The 19,882-nt window shown below is 49.9% G+C and overlaps 1 protein-coding gene and 1 non-coding gene across 5 annotated transcripts in view; both read right to left on the reverse strand.

Annotated features, from left to right (window-relative positions):
- The window catches only part of Dpp6 (dipeptidyl peptidase like 6), an 847,324-nt gene that overhangs the window by 594,314 nt on the left and 233,128 nt on the right, over nt 1-19,882 (reverse strand). The gene's annotated exons all lie outside the window — the stretch shown is intronic.
- Nucleotides 13,240-13,312, reverse strand: Trnaa-ugc. The gene has a single exon. It is a non-coding gene; the product is annotated as a tRNA-Ala (tRNA).

Consider the following 19,882-nt stretch of genomic DNA (forward strand, 5'->3'; position numbering starts at 1 on the left):
GCTCCAGGCGTGTCAGAGTGACACTGAACTCAGACTGGGGCTTCGGGGGCCCAGGAAGAAGGGCCTTAAGTGGGACCCCTTCCTCTCCAAGCTCCACCAGAGCTTAACTTAAAGCTTGAGCCCAGCACACAGGGAGGGCAAATGTTGCTCAGCAAGGCCACACGTGCCACCGCTCCCTTGTGACGCTCGCACACTGAGGGTCCACCAGGGAGGGAAAGCCTGGCCTATTCCACTTAGCAGAATGTCTTCCAGGAACCCCAGCCTGTTGCCGAAGACGGGATTCATGCTCTTACGCCTGTGTGCCACGTTTCTCTACGCACGCCCCTTAGTGGGCTGGTAGGTTGTGTCTTGGCCGTTGCGAACGGGGCTGCGGTGAACACGGATGCAGGTGACTCCCTGACAAGGCTGGTCACAGTGGTCAAGAGTCGTCAGTGGCCAGGGAGAGGGGAGCAGGACAGAGCGAAGAGGTACAGCGAGCCAGAACCGTTAGAGGAGGAAGAGTTAGAGTGGGCGACGGAGCAGGAGGGGGGACACAGAAGAATTTATACAGATCTCCCACTAGGAGAGAGGACGGCAAACGTTCCCAGCCCCCAAAATGAAAAACGTGTAGGAGACGGAAACGCCATCACCTGAGTGTGTCATCTCAGAGCACGGGTGTGTCCAGATATCACATGGTGCCCTACAGATATGTCAACTTGTTATGTGTCCATTAAATGTCTCACGCATTTAACTATGGAAGAAAGAAACCTGGCAGCAACGGAGTCGAGGGCTGGCACCTGCTCTCAAGGACAAGACCAGTGTCCAGCCAGGACCCTGGGGAGGTGTGGGGGTGCTGTGGAGGGAGGTCAGAGTCCACCCACACCCTAAGACCCTCTGCTCTCTGCTGGTCCTCACCTCAGTTCTCCTGTGCTCCAGTGCCACAGGAAGCCCAGACTAGAGGTGGCATGTGACACACAGGTTTGGGACAAGCAGGTTAGCTGTGGCTTGTCCAGAGCCTCCCCACACCTGAGCACCTCTGCTCTACCCCATCTGGTTCCAGCCCCACTCCTGCGGGGCACAGAGAAATCCTGAAGCCACCATGCTGGCTCACTGAGGATGCCACCCAGCCCAGGCATCCACGGGGTCCTGTTTGGACACCTTCACAGCCCCAGATTAGACATCTTTATGTCAAAGCAGCCAAGATTCACATGGGTGTTCTGGGTGCAGCTGACAGCCATCTACCTAGACTTTGTTTTCTAACTTCTCCACTATGTCTGCAACCTGCTTTCGGTAGGAAGAAAGATAAGCACTATAAGCCAAGTCGTGCTTTCCTGCCTGGACAGAGGCTTACAGTTCTTGGGCCATAAAAGCAGGTGTATATTCTGGGGTTTCCAGAACACTCTTAGTTCTTTGCTATGCCTTGTTTCCCTGGTTTCCCAGATCACAGCCCCCATCACCTGAGCACAGCACCTGCCAGGAGTCTGCAGTGTGGAGTGAGCCACCCACACAGGAGAAGGGCAGCTCCGGTCTGCAAACACTTGCTGCGTTCTCGGGCCGCGGGGGCACCCACTGCCCTTGGCTCTCCCTGCCTTCACTGAGATGTCCCCTGACTGACTGCACCTGTGAATGCACAAGGGTGATGCCAACGTCTCACCAGGTGAAACAGCCCAATTATATCAAAATCGGTTCCTTCTCTTCCTCCTGCAATTACTTTGTTCAAAGCATGAAAAAAGGTCACCAAGAACTGAAAACAGCAAAACAACAACCAAAAAGGAGAACGCATGGTTGAATAATTGATCCACTGCACGGAGCAGATGAGCCCAGCTTACTGGCGATCAACCTCCAGAATACCCTTGGTCACCAGAGTTACGTGCCTTGAGAAAGAATGTCACGATGTCAATGTCCCAGTTGAACTGTGACCCCTCTCCCCCCAAAAGCTATGCTGTTGTAACCCCCAGTCCCTAAGAAAGTGACCTCATTTGGCAACAGGGCCTTGCAGCTGTAAGGAGCCTAGACGAGGCCAGTCTGCGGTACTGGGGGCTTTTCCTCCCATATAATGAGTGTCCTCGTAGGAAGGCGAGCGACACAGGGAGACGTGGCCATGAGGAGAGGGCGACTGAGGCTGAGGAGGTGCACACGCAGCCGAGGAGGGCCTGGGGCTGCCAGCCGCTGGGCGAGACAAGGAAAAGCTGTCCCAGGTTCAGACTCCTGGCCTAAGAGCTGAACCAGGCCGGCCTGCTGCGGGGATTTGCTCTGGAGACGAGTGGAGTCAGAGGGGGACTGTGAACCAGGGAGGGCGCAATCCAACCGGAATGGGTGTGGGGGTCGGACGTGAAGACGTCCTCTCCCCGACGAAGCAGGAAGACAGAGTATTTGCCCCCAAATACTGTCCTCATCCCCAAGTGACAGAAGTGAGAAACCTTGCCACGAATAGCTCTACTTAATATTCTGATCTGCATCGTGAACTCTCAGGGGCAATAAGACAACCTTTAAGATTCGATGTTCCCCAACTTTTTGACCACAGAAGCCACTCTGCACAGAGGTTGTCAAAGGACAGCGTGGAAAATGCCCCTGAAGCCTTCTCCAAGCTCTCTGTTAACAAGCACGGGTCCTGTTTCCAAGGAACTAAAGAGCCGACAGTTAAGGACATACACGTGCCACTGATGTTTCAAGAGCAGCATCAAATCAGGTTCTGCATAACTGTATTTGTAAGTGGAATTTCTATTCTCCTAGTCAACAGATGCATTTGAACTCCAGGCTGTGAGAACAGGCCAGTCCCCGAGCCATAGAGACTAGGAAGAGGGCCAGTGGCTGCTCGTGTTTCAGAAAAATCAGATGTGCTCTGACTTTTGGACGTGGAGCTGGCAGCTCAGCATCACAGGGAGGGTGGGCATGCCCAGACCTGAGCACGAGACACTCAGAGCTACCCGCAGCTCCTCCCGCCACAGTCAGCTTCTCCCACCACAGTCAGCTTCTCCCACCACAGTCAGCTTCTCCCGTGATGGTCAGCTTCTCCCGTGATGGTCAGCTTCTCCCATGGTGGTCAGCTTCTCCCATGATGGTCAGCTTCTCCCGTGGGGGTCAGCTTCTCCCGTGATGGTCAGCTTCTCCCATGGTGGTCAGCTTCTCCCATGATGGTCAGCTTCTCCCGTGGGGGTCAGCTTCTCCCGTGATGGTCAGCTTCTCCCATGGTGGTCAGCTTCTCCCATGATGGTCAGCTTCTCCCGTGGGGGTCAGCTTCTCCCGTGATGGTCAGCTTCTCCCATGGTGGTCAGCTTCTCCCCGGTCACTCTGGCCTGGCACAGCTGAAATCCACGTGGTGCCTGGTGGTTGAGCTGGCCAGTTGAGGAGCTTACTCTTCACCATCTCCCTGGACGTGCTTTCCCCTGATGTCTTTTGACTGCCTCCTTGGGGACACCCCCCTCCTAAATGTTGAGTGGCTGAGGGATACCCAGAGTCAGCCAGCAGGGTCCACAGAGTCTTCACAGGGCCCCTGTGTGTCTCCCCATGTCACCTCAGCCACACCTGGGCTCTGGGGGCCGCACTTCGGAGGTGGACTGGGAGTCCCAGGTGCATACCTTGGGCTCCCGGGGGCTGGACTTTGGGCCACCTTTCCAAGGCTTGATTGATCCACCAGATGCTTCCGACCCTGGTGATTTCTGAATTCTCAGAAAACCCTCCAAACTCTCCTCACATACCATCTCGTCCTGTTTGTTTCACTTTGGTGAAGGCTGAGCTGGCCTCCTCTTCTTTTTGCCCTAACAGTGCTGCGTCCACCAGTACACTGTCGGGGGTGCTGGCCCAAGGCCACCTGGCACTCGACTGCTCTGTCTGCACTCCCTGGGTAGCACCTTGGGCCACCAGGAGGTTCCATGCCCTCTGGGATCATGGCCGGGGCCAGACCAGTCTTTCTGGAGGAGGACAGGAAGAGGACAGCCTTCCTCACCCCCCAGAGACCCTCGGCTGACGCCTGCAGAGCCCGTGACCGGCAGCACGTCACACTGCTCTGAGCTCCTCACTGCACCTGTGAGCTTGCCAGGGCTCTGGAATCCTGGCCTTCTGTGTGTCTGTCCATGTGTTACACATGGCGTCAATGTGCGTGCTACATGTGTATGATGGGTGGTGCGTGTGAATGTGGTGTCTCCGTGGGAGTGTGACGGGACACCTGGATCTCTCTGACGAGGCAGGTCAGCACAGCGCTGCGGCTCTGAGCCCTGGAGCATCCTCTCCCGAGTCCACGCTCCCTGGCTCCTGCACTGGGGAGGGTCCCCAGCCTTGCAGAGCTCCTGGCACTTCACCCAGTTAGCCTCCCGATGGGCACCCAGAGAAACCCAGGTCTCTGCCTGGCCCTGAAGCCCGAGGGAGGAGACCTCTGGGACGTGCTGAACCAAAAGAAAAGCTGCTGGCGTCATCGATGACAGGCAGGCCACTGAACGGCAGGCGTAGCTGAAAGTGCCATTTTAAGAGAAGCTGTGGTGAGCAGGCCATGCCCTGCTCTGTCCCCTAATGTGTAGTCAGAAGAGCAGTTCTCAGGCTGTGCCTGACCCTGAGCCCCGTTCTGCAAAGCATAGTTTGCCACGAGCTACTCCATCTTAAGTACACGTGCCAAGTGGCACGACGTCACACCTTGTCTTTAAGTAAACCACCACCATCTGCCCAGCACCACCATAAGGCACAGGTTGATAAATAACCTATATGTGCCAACTTATCAAACTAAACCAAGGGGCACCTGGACACACGGACATCCCAAATCACATCAGGAACGCCAGACCCGGGAACTTCTCAATCTTACCAGACAAGGACTCCTCATTTGAGGCCCATAAAAGGAGGAGCCCCTCAAAGCTGGATGAGGTGGCACCTTGACCATACCATCCTGGTCACTCAACCCAGGTCTTGTCCAGAAAAATCACCATAGCAATGAGTCTTCGATTTCCTGTTCCTCTTGGGCTTCAGTCAAGTGAATTCTCCTGCCTGAGAGACCACCCACTGCCTGTTCCAAGCTGACCGGGTCCTCGGTTTTAACACTCTGCAGAACTCGTTCTTTAAAAATCCTTGTCTGACCACTTACAGTGACTCTTTGCACTCACATCTCTTCCTGTGCTCCTGGCTTAGCACCCCAAAACCCTATGGACACTTTGACCCTTTGTTAGTCTTTCTGTGACCTATTTACAGATCACTGAGTGAAGTGTGTGGCTCCACTGTCTAGATATTAGAAATGAAGGGACGAGAAAGAAGAAACTGTGTTTGCTGGCTTATGACCACCAGGTGACCCACTGCTCGGAAAGTCGGGTAGGTAGCCTGTGAATTGACTGTTATTCAATAAACTCTGACATTGTGGAGAGACACAGGCGTGCTTGGTCTGTTAGTGACACAGCACACTCACGACAGAAGCAAAATGAGAAGTAGGTTCTGGATCATTATTTATAGTTAGAGTGACTTTTTTTTTTTTTTAAACTCCTGCAGTCAAATCCTTATCTGCAGTCAAATCTTACACTTTGTTTTCCTAAATAGCACACTGATTCCACCTTCCTGCCCTCTGTTCTGCAATGCTGTGCCTGGGGTGGGCCCGGAACAGGTTCTCAAACGGAGCCCCCCGTCGCCCAGCTGCAAGCTCCTCCGTGACATACCCAGTGTGTTTTAGCTGGGCTCTTCTGGCCACTGCTAGGGAAATGCTATTTATTGAGCAGTTACAGGCTATATCTCAAATTCTCAATCATGAGAATGATGCATTGGACTCCAAGAGAAGTGACAGTTTCTCAACAGCCTTCTCCAGCTCAATGACAAGGCATCCAGCTCAGGAAGGTCTTTGGTGAATGACTTGGCAAGCGGCTTGTGTCCTCTCTTCAGCTGCCCTGCAGGTCCTGGAGGACCTCGGGTCAGGCTGGGCTTCCTCACTTCTCCCTCCTCATGGGGGCAGCTGGGCTCAGGTTTGTTTCAAGTCTCTGTGTCTCGGTCAGCTTGGGCTGCTGGAACAAAGTGCCCTGCCCAGGTGGCTTGGAAACTCAAGAGTTCTGGAGGCTGGAAGCCAAGGTCAAGGAGCCATGTGGTCAGCTCTGGTAAGGTCCTTCTCTGGAGCTCAGACTGCTGACTTCTAATAACAGCCTCCTTTAGGCAGAGAAAGTGCTAGAGAGCTCTGGTGGGTGTTGTATAAGGCTCTACTACAACCAGAGAACTCCACCTGGTGTTCTAATTTCCTCCAACGGTGCACCTCCAAATACACAGTCCTGGGGCTGGCACTCCAAGGCGTGACTTACGTGGGAGAAAAGACACTGTGGTCAGCAGAGAGGCCATGGGCATGGAACCACGCCCAGGGAGACCTGGACTGCCTCGTACCAGCTTCTGCATCACCAAACCACTCAAGCAGCCCGTACGCTGGAATCGTAGCTGATTCTGAAGACGTACAACTATGGCCCAATTGCACATGTGACCACAGGAGCTGTGGCCCTCCCTTCTCCTCCTGCTTCCAGACCCAAGCTGGCTCTGCCCTGCAGCCACATCTGTCTTCTGCTGTTCCTAGCAAACTGGGTCAGCTTGGAAGGGTCTGATGACAAGACCAGGTCAACCTGCGGCCCCCGCGCACTGAGTGTTTCCCATGTGTCAATAAAACCTTCTGATAAACAACCAGGAACAATGCCACGATCATTTCCCCTATTTTATAAATGAGGAAGCTAAATCCCCCCAAAGAGTTAAGTGATATTTTACAGTAAAATAACCAGCAGGTGGTGGATTTGCTGAATCTACCACTGAATGATCAGTATTCAAGCTCAGGCGGTCTGAACCTGGGGCCAGCAGTCCAACACTGGGCTGCCCTGTCTTCCAAAGTGGACCTCTCCATGGGCTTGGGTCAGCCAGCAGGTAACGGCTTACGCAGCCCCAGCCTTGCTTACGAAAATAATGGTATTGGGCACTGGCTTGATTGAATTCTATCTGCAGGGCTTTTATGGACTGTAATAAGAACATCTCATCATGCGACCCTGTTGGATATCTATGAGTTTATTGAATAATTTGGTTCTTACTCCAGCAGAGCTCATTTAATACCAAAATCCGTTTTTTTTTTCATTGAAACTGTATATACAAGTAAAATATTTAAGAAGCACAATTGCTTTAAGGAGGCCAACGTTCCATCAGCTCTGTCTCCCTTCCTCTCCTAGGCAGCTCCTGCAAGGACCCCACGACTCTGAGAAGTGAAAATCAGGACGCCACGTCAGAGCCTGGGATCTGGCTCAGCAGCCTTCACGGCTCACACGGCACTGAGCGGGTCTGTCCAACGTGGGCACGCTGGACCTTCCCTGCAGCCCAGGTTGAATTCCAACCGTGAAGATTCACTGACTCCCCCAGGCCACCAAGGCCACCTGCTTCAGAACCCTGCCCAGCCATCTCCTCCGTGGTTCCCCTTTAGGCTCCTGTCCCAAATGCCCCCCACCCTCCTCCTTCCTCCTTGGCCTCCCCAGCCCCATCCAAACCTCCCTTCAGGTCACCTGCCGTTCCCAGCACTGCTTGTGCCTTGACCCAGAGTGAGGGCTGAAGGCAGAGGCTGGGGGGATCCTGATGTGCTGACACCCCAATTTCCTTAGTTGCTGCTAAGCCTGGGTTCCCCCGGAGACACAGAGGAGGAACTGCGGAGGTCCAACTCCATGGAGCCCCTGCCGGGCAGTTCTGCTGATGTCTGGCAGGTGCCCACAGGCTCCCAGGTCCTCTCAGGTGCAGAGCTGGCCCTAACATGTGGTCAGTGTTATGAGTGGCTTTTCAGATGCACCATGACCCTTCTCTTGCCTGGACTGAAACTGGTTGTTGAGCTCTGAACTCTGATTACTGACTCATAGTGCTGTTCTGAGACCCTTTGGCTACTTACAGCCAGTGGTCAGAGGACAGCATGGATGGCTATGCATCCTGCTGTTATCTGTCACCTTATCTTTATCTAATTGTGCACACTTTGGCACTATTTGATAACTCCAGGATCACAGGGCTTATGACTGTGTCTTCAGATGGAGGATGGAGCCGCCTGCAGGCCTCTGCTCACCCACCCACATGCTGCCTGAGACCCAAGTTCACAGTGGCAGGGTCTGGCTGGTCCCTCAGGGTTGCTCATCAGTTCAGTGCGGTTTGGTGTGGATGGAAAAGCAACCACCCAGGCTGCACTCCTACCCCATGTGACAACAGGAAATGAAAACTGTGCATTTTACTCTGCACATTTGGTTTACAGAGACTTGAACCACAGAGTGCTGCTGCAGCCTCCACAGCGCCCGAGGAGGCGGCTGTCCAGGTCACTGCAGAGGCCAGAGTCAAAGTCAAGATGTAGCTCCCTGCTCCAGCTCCGCACTGATACCAGACTGTTTTGATCACATTATCACAGAAATGGAGGCTGGAGACAGCCAGAGAGACATGGGCAGCTCCAAATAGATCACAGAACCCAGGAACGTCTTTATTGTTTTCTCCGCCCGGCAGAAATCAAGCACCTTGGTCTGGGAACTTTAGCTTTCCTCTAATGGTACATGTTCCAAAATGCTCTGATTTGACTTCCTACCTGCTAACTAAGGAAATGATCACAGTATCACAGAAAAAGAGACCGATCCTTTTCTTCCAGTTCACTTGAGGACTGGGTGATGTAAAGTTCTAATCAAAAGCACCGTTTGTACTGCTGGATCCCAGGTGCCTCTCCTTTGCCATGATTCACATTCTCCCTAAGTAGTTCTTTTCTACTGCTTCATTTCTCTCTCTCTCTCTCTCTCTCTCTCTCTCTCTCTCTCTCTCTCAAACACACACATACATACACACAAACAAATCAACAAGACACTCATGGCAGTCATACACAATTTTAATTTAATCCAGACATTTTTAATTCAGCAACGAAATATAAAATATTCCAGATGTTAAATAATACTCATTAAGCAAATTCTAAAAAAATAAAATTCTGCTGTTTTCCTAACAACTACTGTGTTTACTCAACTGTATTCCTAGGTTGGACAGTCAGCAAAGCCTGTGCAGAGTGAAACAAAGTGAAATCCCGAAAAGATGAGAATCCACCTGTGGACACTCGGAAGCAGCCACTTACAAGGCTCCAAGTTCTCACTTCAGAGCTCATACAATTTATGCAAATGTTTGCTGGGGGTGTGGCACAGTGGTAGAGATTTGGCCTGGCACAAAAGGGATCCTGGGTTCATCCCCAGCACCACCAAAAAAAAAAAAAGAAAGAAAAGTGAATTTAAGGAATTGGGATTATGGATACAGGGATGACCAGAGATGCTTTCATATGGTGCCAGTCATCATCGATTCATCCAGCACTTACTGAGACATCCCACCCACCAGGCACCATACAAGGCACTTGCTCTCATCAGACAGCCAAGCAGCCAAGACTCTTATTAGCTTCAGTTCACCTAACATTCTGACACAGGACGACCAAGACAAAGCAGGCGTCACAATCACATTACACAACATATTGGCAAGTGGTAAACCCTGTGGGGAGGGAAGAGCAGGGTGGGGGAGCGCTGAGAGTGAGAGGTGGCATGAACTTCGGTTTAAATAGGGTGGTGGCAAGACTTCCCTGAGAAAGTGACCTTGGAGTGAAGACTCGAGCAGGGGCAGGAGGGGGCTGGGCAGGTGGGTGCTGTGTGAGTGGGTGTGGGTGAGGGGTTCCGCAGGAGCAAGGGCCACCCAGGCCTTCAGGCCATGAGAGGAACTCTGGCTTTCTTCCCTCTGAGTGAAGTGGAGTGGCCTCCCATGGTCCCAACCTGAGAAAGGTCAGAGGGGGACGGAGCATGCTGGGGGCATCCCAGAGAGCAAGTGTCTTGCGCAAGTTCGGGACCCAAGGAAGTGCACTTTGGACTGGATTGGCGCAGGAGGACGCACTTCCTGAGCCGTGATGAAAACCCTTCCCCTGTTCAAGCAGGGAAATGATCGTCAGGAACGTGGTGGGGGGTGCAGAGAGAGGCTGACTGGCACGCAAGGTCCTTCCCCATTTCAGGGACGCCAAGATCACACCAGTCACATAACAGCCCTTGGAGGAAGGCTGTGCCGTTCTGGTGGCTGTGGTGAAATCACAGCAGGCCTGGAGAGGGAGGGAGGCATGGAGCAGGGGTCTCTGCACAGGTGCTGTCGTGGAGCTGAGAAGCAAAAGGCTTGCTGATCCGATCTCACTGGAGCCCGAGACAGCGATGAGGAAGCGGATCGGTGATGATCTGGTGTTCAGTGAGGCCAGCCGCCTGCCACGGAACCCAGAGGCCTGCTGTCACGCAGCAGCTCCTGTTTCTATAGAAACAGTGCCTCCCCTCTCCAGCAACCCCTCTCCTTCCAACAGATAACCAGTCATAGGAAACATTAGGGGCAGATTTCCTCCTGTTTGAAAGATTTAAAAATCTGGAAAGGAGAAGGACAGATCCATGATGCCCTTTCCATGTATGAAACGGATTTGAAATGCTAGTCAGGGGGATAGTGGGAACAGGGAGGGTCCTGCTAAAGCTGAACGCTTCTGCCACCCTTCCCACTATTGGCTGACGACATGCAGCCTTCAGCTTCTCGACCACAGACAGCCCCATCCTGAATCCATGCAAACCGGAAGGGCGCAGCCCACACCAGGGACACAGACGGGGAACCTTCCACTGTGAGAGCTTCTGTGAGATCCTCTGCTGCTCCCACCCCAAGGCCCGCAGTCCAAGGCCAGAGGCCTCATTTGCACAGATGACACTCGTGGACGTTCTGAGGGCAGAAATGCTTGCTCTTCCTGGCTTCTCACAACCCACCTGCCCACCCAGCCACACCCCATGCACTGGCCTTCGGGAAACTGTTCTTGCCCTGACAACCCACAACACAAACTGCCCAAACAGAGGAGCTGGTAAGACCACGCGCTGCTGCAGAGTCTGAGTCCTCCCTGGGGCAGTTCCCCCTTGGTCTCTTTGAGAACTGGAAAGCTTTCTGTGAGCTGCAGGAGAGGGCTGCACGTCCTCTAGGCAGAGTGTAAACTCTGCCCCCAGATGATGTAATCGAGGCTCAACAATGGAGGGCCACAGGCGCACCCTGTCATCTGTCCTACGCAGCAGCCAGCACAGCTAGGTTACACTGCACCAACAGTCTCTGGTTCACGGATCCAGCGAATGCCCTGCTCACCGTGCAGCGCCACCAGAATACTGCTGGTCACACCACAGCAGATGGAGGGAGCACAGCAGGTCATTCATCGGCTCTGATGGCCTCTATCTGCTCCTGTCTCATCAGTCGACTCAAGTGGACAGAGGAGCACAGTCCTTCTGGGTGTGCACACCCTGGAAACACCTGCAGAGCAGCACTGGTGACATGTGGGTCCTAGTGGGCCCGGGTTCCTTCTAGAAGGTGCTAGGGATGCAGTGCACGAGTGTGAGCTCACGTGGGGTGCACTCACAGCTGGATTTGCTCTGGACTCTGGTTCCCCACAGCACATTACTCAGACCTGGCCAGGAAGGGCACGTCTTTGCACATTGGACAGGACAGGGGGACTATGAGGAAGACCCAAAGCTCACTACGGAAGCAGCTAGGCATCCCATAGCTCAGCTCCAGGATCTTAGAAGATGGCATCAATTCCCCCCTCAAACATTCCTGAGAAGACCCATAGGGGTGGCGAGGGTCACCACAGACCCCCAAGGCAGCCTGAAGATAATGGGAAGGGAAGACCTGAGACCAGACAGCCTCATCTGCAGGGTGGGCAGACGGCCCATCTCAGAGGCCAGGGAAGTGGGGACCTACAGACGGAGCCAGCGAGAAGCCCAGAATAGGAACAAGTCTCTAGCTACTCTCTAGTCATCAGAGCTGGGACTCTGGGGTGGGGCTACTCCAGACGGGGTACGAGCCCCTGAATACCAAACACTTTCAAAGACAGAGAATGTCACCTCTCAAGACTTTTATAGCAGTTTCTTGATTTTAATCGTTAAAAAACATTAGATAAGATTTTCCATTGCATAAGAAGAGTTTGAATACAATTTAGAAAACTGAGTGTTTTGGAGGAAATGACTCAAGAGTTGGAGTCCACTGATTTTTCTCTGGCATTTCTTCACCTTTAATTTCTGCTCCCTCCTCTAACCTGCCCCTGGATGAGGTCCTAGATTCCTAGTTCTCCCAGAGCCCCCAGTTCCACTCCCACTCTCCTTCCAGTTAATGGCACCTTTAAGTACACTGTGTGCACATCTTATGTCCATAACAGACGTGACTAAAATCAGATGGCGGGCTGGGAGGTAGCTCAGCAGTAGACTGCTGGTCTAACATGTGCAAGGCCCCAGGCTCAATCCCCAGAACTGGGGGGGGGGGGAAGATTACATACGGATATTATGGGTTATATAACCCAGAGGCCACTGCTATACAGAAGCTGCTGCATTAATTTGACTAGTTCTTCCTTTAAACCAAATCCTCCTGTAGTAAAAACTAAAAGAAGATGGGAAAAATCAATCAGTTCCTCAGATCAGAGTTGGGGTGGATGCTTGATCCTTCATCCCAATGTTGTTGTTGTTTTTAACATAAGTATTATGTTAGAATTGACCCCAAATTATCTAAGGTGAAATCTGATGCCAAAGTAAAATCTGACCACTATGAAAAATTAAAAAATTGATTTTTACAATGATGCTGATGATCTGGAAAACTGTTAGTTTTTTTTTTTTTTGGAATTACAATAAGTGTGTGTGTGTGTGTGTGTGTGTGCGCTTCCTCCCCTTTCCCCTGGGCTTGTGCCAGGATGATTTTCATGCATTCTAAGTGTCTGTGAGTTGTTTATATACACGCAGGACTGGCTGAACGTGAGTTTGCTGATGTTCTTCTTAAAGACAAAGACTATTTCAGGACCTGCCAGCCATTCTGTTGCAGACACAGGCTCTCCCTCTCTGGCACATCCCTCCCAGGTCCTCTGCACCTGCCTCTCCCCGCCCCCCAGGCTTCTGCATGCTCTATCCTGTCACTAGACTCACCTCTGGGCAGTGGACATCCAGGCGCCTGCCACCACCTGGACCTCCACCACTGGGCCACTCAGGCCTCTGGGCTTCTAATTTTCCTGTAATATTTGTGACGTGTGCATCACCAGCAGGGGAAGAACTGGATATCCCTGTGCTTGAAAAGGATATGGAAGCAGCTGGAAAACAAAGTGATGTCCACTGGAAAAAGGTCCAACTAGTGAAGAAAATAAGTCAGAACCTGTTATGTGGCTATGGCACAAGTGTGGTTTTCTCTCCCTTCGGCAAATATACAAATCTGGAACAAAATATCAGACCATTACGTTCTATAATGTACACTTTTTCTTTTCTTTTCTTTTTTTGGTGGTGCTGGGAATTGAACCCAGGGTCTTGTGCATGCAAGGCAAGCACTCTACCAACTGAGCTACATCCCCAGCCCCCTATAATGTAGACTTTTAACTCAGTGGTATAATTAAGCTCCCAACTTGATTATGGCACAGCAGAGTACACCAAGAAGAACATGAGACTAGGAACAGAAGCTCCAGAGAACACCAATGCCCTGCGTCCATGTAATTATCTGCAGGCCTCTCATATGTAAAATCAGGTTGAGGCCAAAGTTTTAAAATTGTCTACTTAGGATAAGTTCAGAACGCTAGATCATTTGAATGAGAGAGTTCCCAAAGTTGTTCATGAGAAACAATGAATATCCTTTTATCTGTATATAAAGTCAAATCAATGTGCTTGAAATGGAAGCAAATCAGAACGTGGCCCACAGGTCCTCAATGCCCTTAACACTAAATTTATTACCGAATCTAATTTTAAAAGGATTATGGTGATTATTGTTTTTATAGGCAATGCTCCATGAAAGGATCAATACTGCACATTGCGGAGAAGCTTTCCTCACCCACTTGATTAATGCATTGTTATCATCTGAGTAATTAAAAGGAACAGGGTCATATCCAATCAGCATGTACATCTTACTCAGCAACTCCTGACAGCTGCTTGCAAAAATTAAACTCATTAATCATTCTGACTCTAAAGGATAAAAAGCTTTGGGTAAGAAATAAAAAGTTCTATTTGATGAAGGAAAAAGTGTCCAAAGTCAACATCTAGAAACACCCCTGCCTACCCAGTGATGACAGAATATTAAGGTGGGAAAATGAGCTGATTCCATTGTCAAAACTATAATATGACGTACCTTTGATAATTCATACCTCCTCAGGTAACATATGAATAAATTTTGGAAACCTATGCACTGGCAGCAGGAAGCGTGTCCTACAAAGGTGGGTTTCATGCTGTCTCCAGATCCCTGGCTGCCAGCAGAGCTTGAATCCCCTGGGAAGATATGACTGACACACCTTTTGGGGCTGGCTTTAGAGAGCAAAATCATGTTAACACAGTGAAATTTGATTACTATAGTCCACAGCTGACCACTGAACCACCAACAGAAAGCCAATTAAGCTCACCCTTATTAATGTTCCAAGCCAAAAGAGAAGCTCTTGGTCATAGTTTTCCACTGCAGTCAAGGTAACGGTGAAGGTAAAATGAGATGCATGAAATAACACTCTAAACAGGTCTGGAATGCAGAAGTCAGGTGCTATTTTTGGCTTTAACCACCATTCAAGTAAAACTGCATCTTTGTGTACCTCAACATTACCTTCTTCTAACAGAGACAACTTCCTAATTATGATTACTTTCTCTGTACCGAAATGGTAAGCAGAGTTTTGTTTAACATTGTTATAGTATAGCTTCACAAACTCTTTGTTGTTACAGAATTCTATGAAAAAGTGATTACTCACTTTACCTACGCATTTACTGTGGCACTACTGTAGGTAATAAACACTTCCTGTGTGCTGAGTATGCTCTGGAGTACAAAATCTACTAAACTATCACATCCAGCATTCAATGTAGTGTTCTAGGGCCACAAGGGGCTTTAGCACTTATCTAATGAAATCATGTTGTGAGAAAGAAACCAAGACACAGAGACTGGGATTTGTTCACACTCACACTGTGGGCCATGCTGGCAACTGCAAAGACCAACCAAACCAGCAGCAGAAATAAGGGCTGAGCTGAAAGCTCAGACAGGTGATGTCAGGGACTTACTCTAGGAGTGTGTCCCGCCAGGACCACAGAAATGACCTGGAAGGACACTTGGCATGTGGTACAATTTACAAAATGGATCAAGGTGGAGGCCCCCAAGGGCCCTGCATTGCTAGAATACTCCACTTATGTAAAATAAAAGAGCAAATTATCTTCACAACAATCGGTAAAAGTATATCAGAGTAATCAAGCCATTTTAACCACCTTCTAATGCAGAAGCTGCAATGTGTGGGGCTGCCTTGGACAAAGAAGGACAAAGATGGACAATTTATCTCACAAAGAAAACATGAAAAGGGGAGAACAGAATCCTGGAGATAAAGACCTTAAAGGGGAGAGAAGGGAATGATTTTCTAAAGAGCTCAAAGGCTGAGCTGAGAGAGGCAGGGCCTGAATCCAGGCAGCACCATGAAAGGCATGAGATAAAAAGTGTGAGGAGCAGAGTGGTGGCCACCAAGAGCAGAGCGGCCATCGCATCAAGGTGGGGGAGGAGTCAGACGCGCCGTTATCCCAAGTCAGGGGACACTGGTACCATGCCATGGGCAGGTCTGTAATGAAGGCAGAACGCAGGGCCACATCCGAGCCAGAGGAGGACAGGATTGCTGATGGGGAAGAAGTGGAGCAGTGGTCCCCCACTTGCCTGAGAAGCTGCAAAATAAAAGGAAGAAGCGTGGCCGGATGGTGGGAGGGACCAGGGAAGGCCATCTTTGTTCTGCCTGCAGGCAGAGGAGAAAGAGCTGGTGGAGAGAGGAAGGCATGCGTCATGGCAGCAGACCGTCCTCCCTGAGCACGTCCCTGGCACTTCACAGCTCCACGCTCCTGTTGGAATGAGGAACCAGTGACACTGCAACCTGCAGCCCCCTTGTTTAAAGGTCCAAGGACCCTGTGACATCCCAGGCCCCTTCTGGAGTTGATTAACGATGGGAGCCGGGGATGGAGAACAGAGAAGGCTTAGTCCTTTCCCCACATGTTAGGAAAATAATGAGAAACTACATTTTTATAAAACTGTGAAGACAGTGACAGCATGTATCGACGTCATCTGTGCAGGCAGGCTATGTATGAAATCATTTGCCAAACTGATAAATCCCATGGACACAGTAACAGGATGTTGACATCATACCAGCGAAAGACCAAGGCAGAGAGAAAGTAGATGGGCTGCTGCCCAAGACCTACAGATGTCAAGATGGCCCCTCATGTCAACAGACATCGTGGGCAGTAATTGGTCATCCAATCCCAATTTTGGCCAATTTGCTGTTTTAAAATCCTGTTGTCATCACATTCATATTGTTGGGAAGTCATATGTCATCAAGAAGAAAGACTACAGGGACACAATACATGACCCTAACAAAACTATGCCCAGGCAGTACATAAGGCCTGCAATGCCCTTTAAGAAATTGAAAAGAAATGCTCAAGAGGATGACAAACTCGGTATTTTAAAATGAGTCAGTTAATTCCAATTGGAAGTCACTAAATCCCATTGAAAGTCACTTCCAGCGACATTTTCTTTAGGAGTCAACTTATTTTCAAACCTACACAATGAATTTTAAATCAAAGTGGTTATGGATCCTTCAGAGGAGTTGCCCAAGCAATTGGCTTTATATTTAACTGAATCTGATTTATAAAGAAACTGATAGAAAAGACACTTGGGCTTTGTTTCTATTTCACAGTCAGAGCCTGCCACTTAGAACTGACCCACCCAAAGAGGGTCTTCCATGGAACTGCCCGGCTGACAGGGCCCTGTTCTAAGTGAAGTGCTTACATTCAGGCAGTATGTTAACAGTTAATTGCAGGCCATTCAAACTTGTATTTGATCTGGGTAGACCGCTAGGTCTTTTCTGTGTGAGTCCTAGAAGACTAGCTTAAACTCTCTTTTAGGTCAAATTCCTTATTCTCAATCACACACAGGCATGCTTCTGCGTACACATGCTCAGAGGTCAGGAACTACATTTTATTTCTCCCTTTTTGGATTGAAGGATAAGATGAAGAAAGCCCAAAGGTATTCCACTTCCCATCACCTCACTGACCACAGCGAGGTTGTTTCTGTGTGTTGGAACAGCTCTCCCAGACTAACAAGCCTCAGAGGGGCCTTGAGGACATCAGCTCTGGATGGGCACTGCTCAGATGAAAGTGCCCAGAGAACGCTTCAGCACCCTGGACAGCTCCCACTGGAGCCCTGAGCTCCCTGGGGGTCAACAGAGAACAAAAGCCTGCGCCAATGCCCTGCAGTTTCTCAGCCAAGCCAAGACACACACAGTGAGGCTCAGTGTGCTCCTAATTGGTTGCACATCTTTGGCTTTCAGTTTGATCACCTGAGATCCTTCAATCTTGAGAAGAGCTGGCATCTAAAAGTTTTCAGATCAAATGTCTTTTCCTTAACTAGTGAGTCTAAGGCAAATGCATTTTTTTTTTCTGCAAGAAAAGTGGTTTGCTATATTCAATCATCTTTTGGTAGGGTTTTGATACATAAATATACCAATTTGGATTATTTTTCTGAGAAAAGTTCATTAAAGTTTTTAAGAAACTGATGCTACCTTTAGCCCAGTATCATGGGTTTGCCTATACACTTAAAAATACTAATTAATGTCATGGTATATATATATATATATATATACACATGAGGTACTCAACATGGTGTTATGGAACACGTGTGTGTGTGTGTGTGTGTGTGTGTGTAGGTTACTATGTGAAGCAAATGAACAGATTTACCACCTCACACAGCCACGCTGTTGCAACACAGCAGCTGAAATCTCTCATTAGTGTGAGTTCCACATATGGTACAATTTTATTACCTACAATCTTTCTGCTGTACATTAGAGCTCTAGGCCTGTTCAACCTACACCTCTGTTATTTGTAGAAAATATATGTGATGCATCTTTTCCAAAGTGTACTGATTATGTCCAAACATATACAGAAAATCAGAAATACATACCATAGTATACTAACTATGCACACCCCACCCAATACCAACATACATGTGCATGGGCATACACACAACACAACTCTGTATTTTCCAGAAAATGATAATTGAGATCAGGACTTAATAAATCATAAGGGGTGCTGTTAAGAGGTGCTGTTAAGAAATGCTGTTCAGAGCTCTATCAATGGAAATCACTTGCACCTGTGAAATTCTGATTTGTTCCTCAGTTTAACACTTTCGCTTTATCTGAGAACCAGTTCTGTACACGCTAAAAAGAAATACATGCTTCAAGCTAAGATTTTTTAAAAGGATGGGTGGAGGCAGGCAGCACAGTATTCAGCTTTTGCCTTTCCTTTCCTCTAGCGACACCTAGCGCCTATTGAGGAGAAATGCCACTGTTCTCACTCCAAACATCCACAATGTGAGAGTTAGTTGTTAAGTCACCTTTGAGGCAAAAAACAAATCTTTACTGTTTGCATTGCAGCTTAACAGCCTTCCCAAGACCCCCCAGCAATATAACCCTAGAAATGTGTTGTCAGACTCGTTAAAACTATATATATGCTATTTTGTAGGAATTCTTCACCCTCCCAAGAGATTGAGATTGTCCATTTTTCTCAAGACCTGGCCCACCGCAGTGAAGGGACCTCTGGTATTTCTCTATCTAACCAGGAGAGTCTGGAAATGACCCAAGAGAGAATAAGAAAATCTCCCACAAGGATGATGCAGGGTCATGCGTCATGCATTTGTGTGCCCACCTATGTACAAGTCACACCCCCACAAACTTTGGTCACATCTGTCCTGTATCATAAAACAGCACAATCTCACTGGCACCTGAGAATTGTCCCTATGGAAGCACTCACCCCCCTACACACATACATACAGCTAAAGAAATACAACATGCTGAAGCTGAAGCAGTGTGACCTGACAGGACACATTCAATGGCCACTCGGTGCAGGGAGTGGTGGGCAAGACGACCCGAGTAGCTTGTGCAGGACCCCAGGTGCTGCTCAACTTTGCTCAAAAGGCCCACACAGTGATTTCTACAACCAAACACACCCTGCCTGTCCTTATGGGCTGTACCACCCAAGGCAGACCTGCCTGCCTGGGAGCTAGTCTGGGATTTTATCTCAAAGAAAAAGGACAGTTTCCTCTCTTCTGGGTCTTCAGTGCTCTGAACATCTGGAAGGGATCAATAGGAGGTGGTTCCACCCATCCACCCCTGGAACTGGGTTCTCTGCAGGAGTCAGCGTTACTAAGGTGATATGCAAATTCAACCTTTGAAACCCAGGCTTCCAGCTCTGAGAAGAGTAGGAAAGGGTCTGGGAGAAGTTTGCAGAGAAGGAACACAGTCTAAGGTAGAGCTGTTGGCCCAAGGACAGGAGCCAGGAGATGGACAGGGCCTGGCATCCATCAGCAAAAATTGTGCTGGACCTGGGACAGGGGTGTCCTCCAAGGCAGTACTTCAACATTTTTTCGAAAAGATCACCACCACTACCACCACCAGCTGGGGAGGGAGGGGAGAGGCTGGGGGAAATAAGAAGGGGATGTGATGGCACTTGCCTGGAGGGACAGAGAGGGGAAGGGAGGAGAGGCACCCTGGGTAGATTCCCGTGACAGGTGGAAGGGGAAGAAAGAGCCCAAAATTGATGTTCCCTGAGCCTTAAAGCAGGAAAATAAATAAATAAATGACAAACACTATCAACTTGTAGGCACAGACAGATCTAATTTCCTCCTTGGGATCTACAGCAGCCTGCGGTTACAAACAGATCCGTGCATCTACTGAACCCCAAGCCTATTCCAGATCCCAGCAGGAGCAGCTCCAAAACCCTGCTGGCCGCAGCCACCAACTCCTGGCTGCCGCCACCGCAGACAGAGCCCGGCTCCGGACCTCGGTGACCGAGATCCGGCGCTAAGCAGAGTGTCTGGGCGCTTGGGAGCGGGGGAGGGGAGGCGAGGAGGGCGCCCTAAGACCCGCGGAGCCTCCAGGCCT

This window comes from Marmota marmota, unplaced genomic scaffold, assembly GCF_001458135.2.
Source record: "Marmota marmota marmota unplaced genomic scaffold, marMar, whole genome shotgun sequence".
NCBI lineage: Eukaryota > Metazoa > Chordata > Mammalia > Rodentia > Sciuridae > Marmota > Marmota marmota.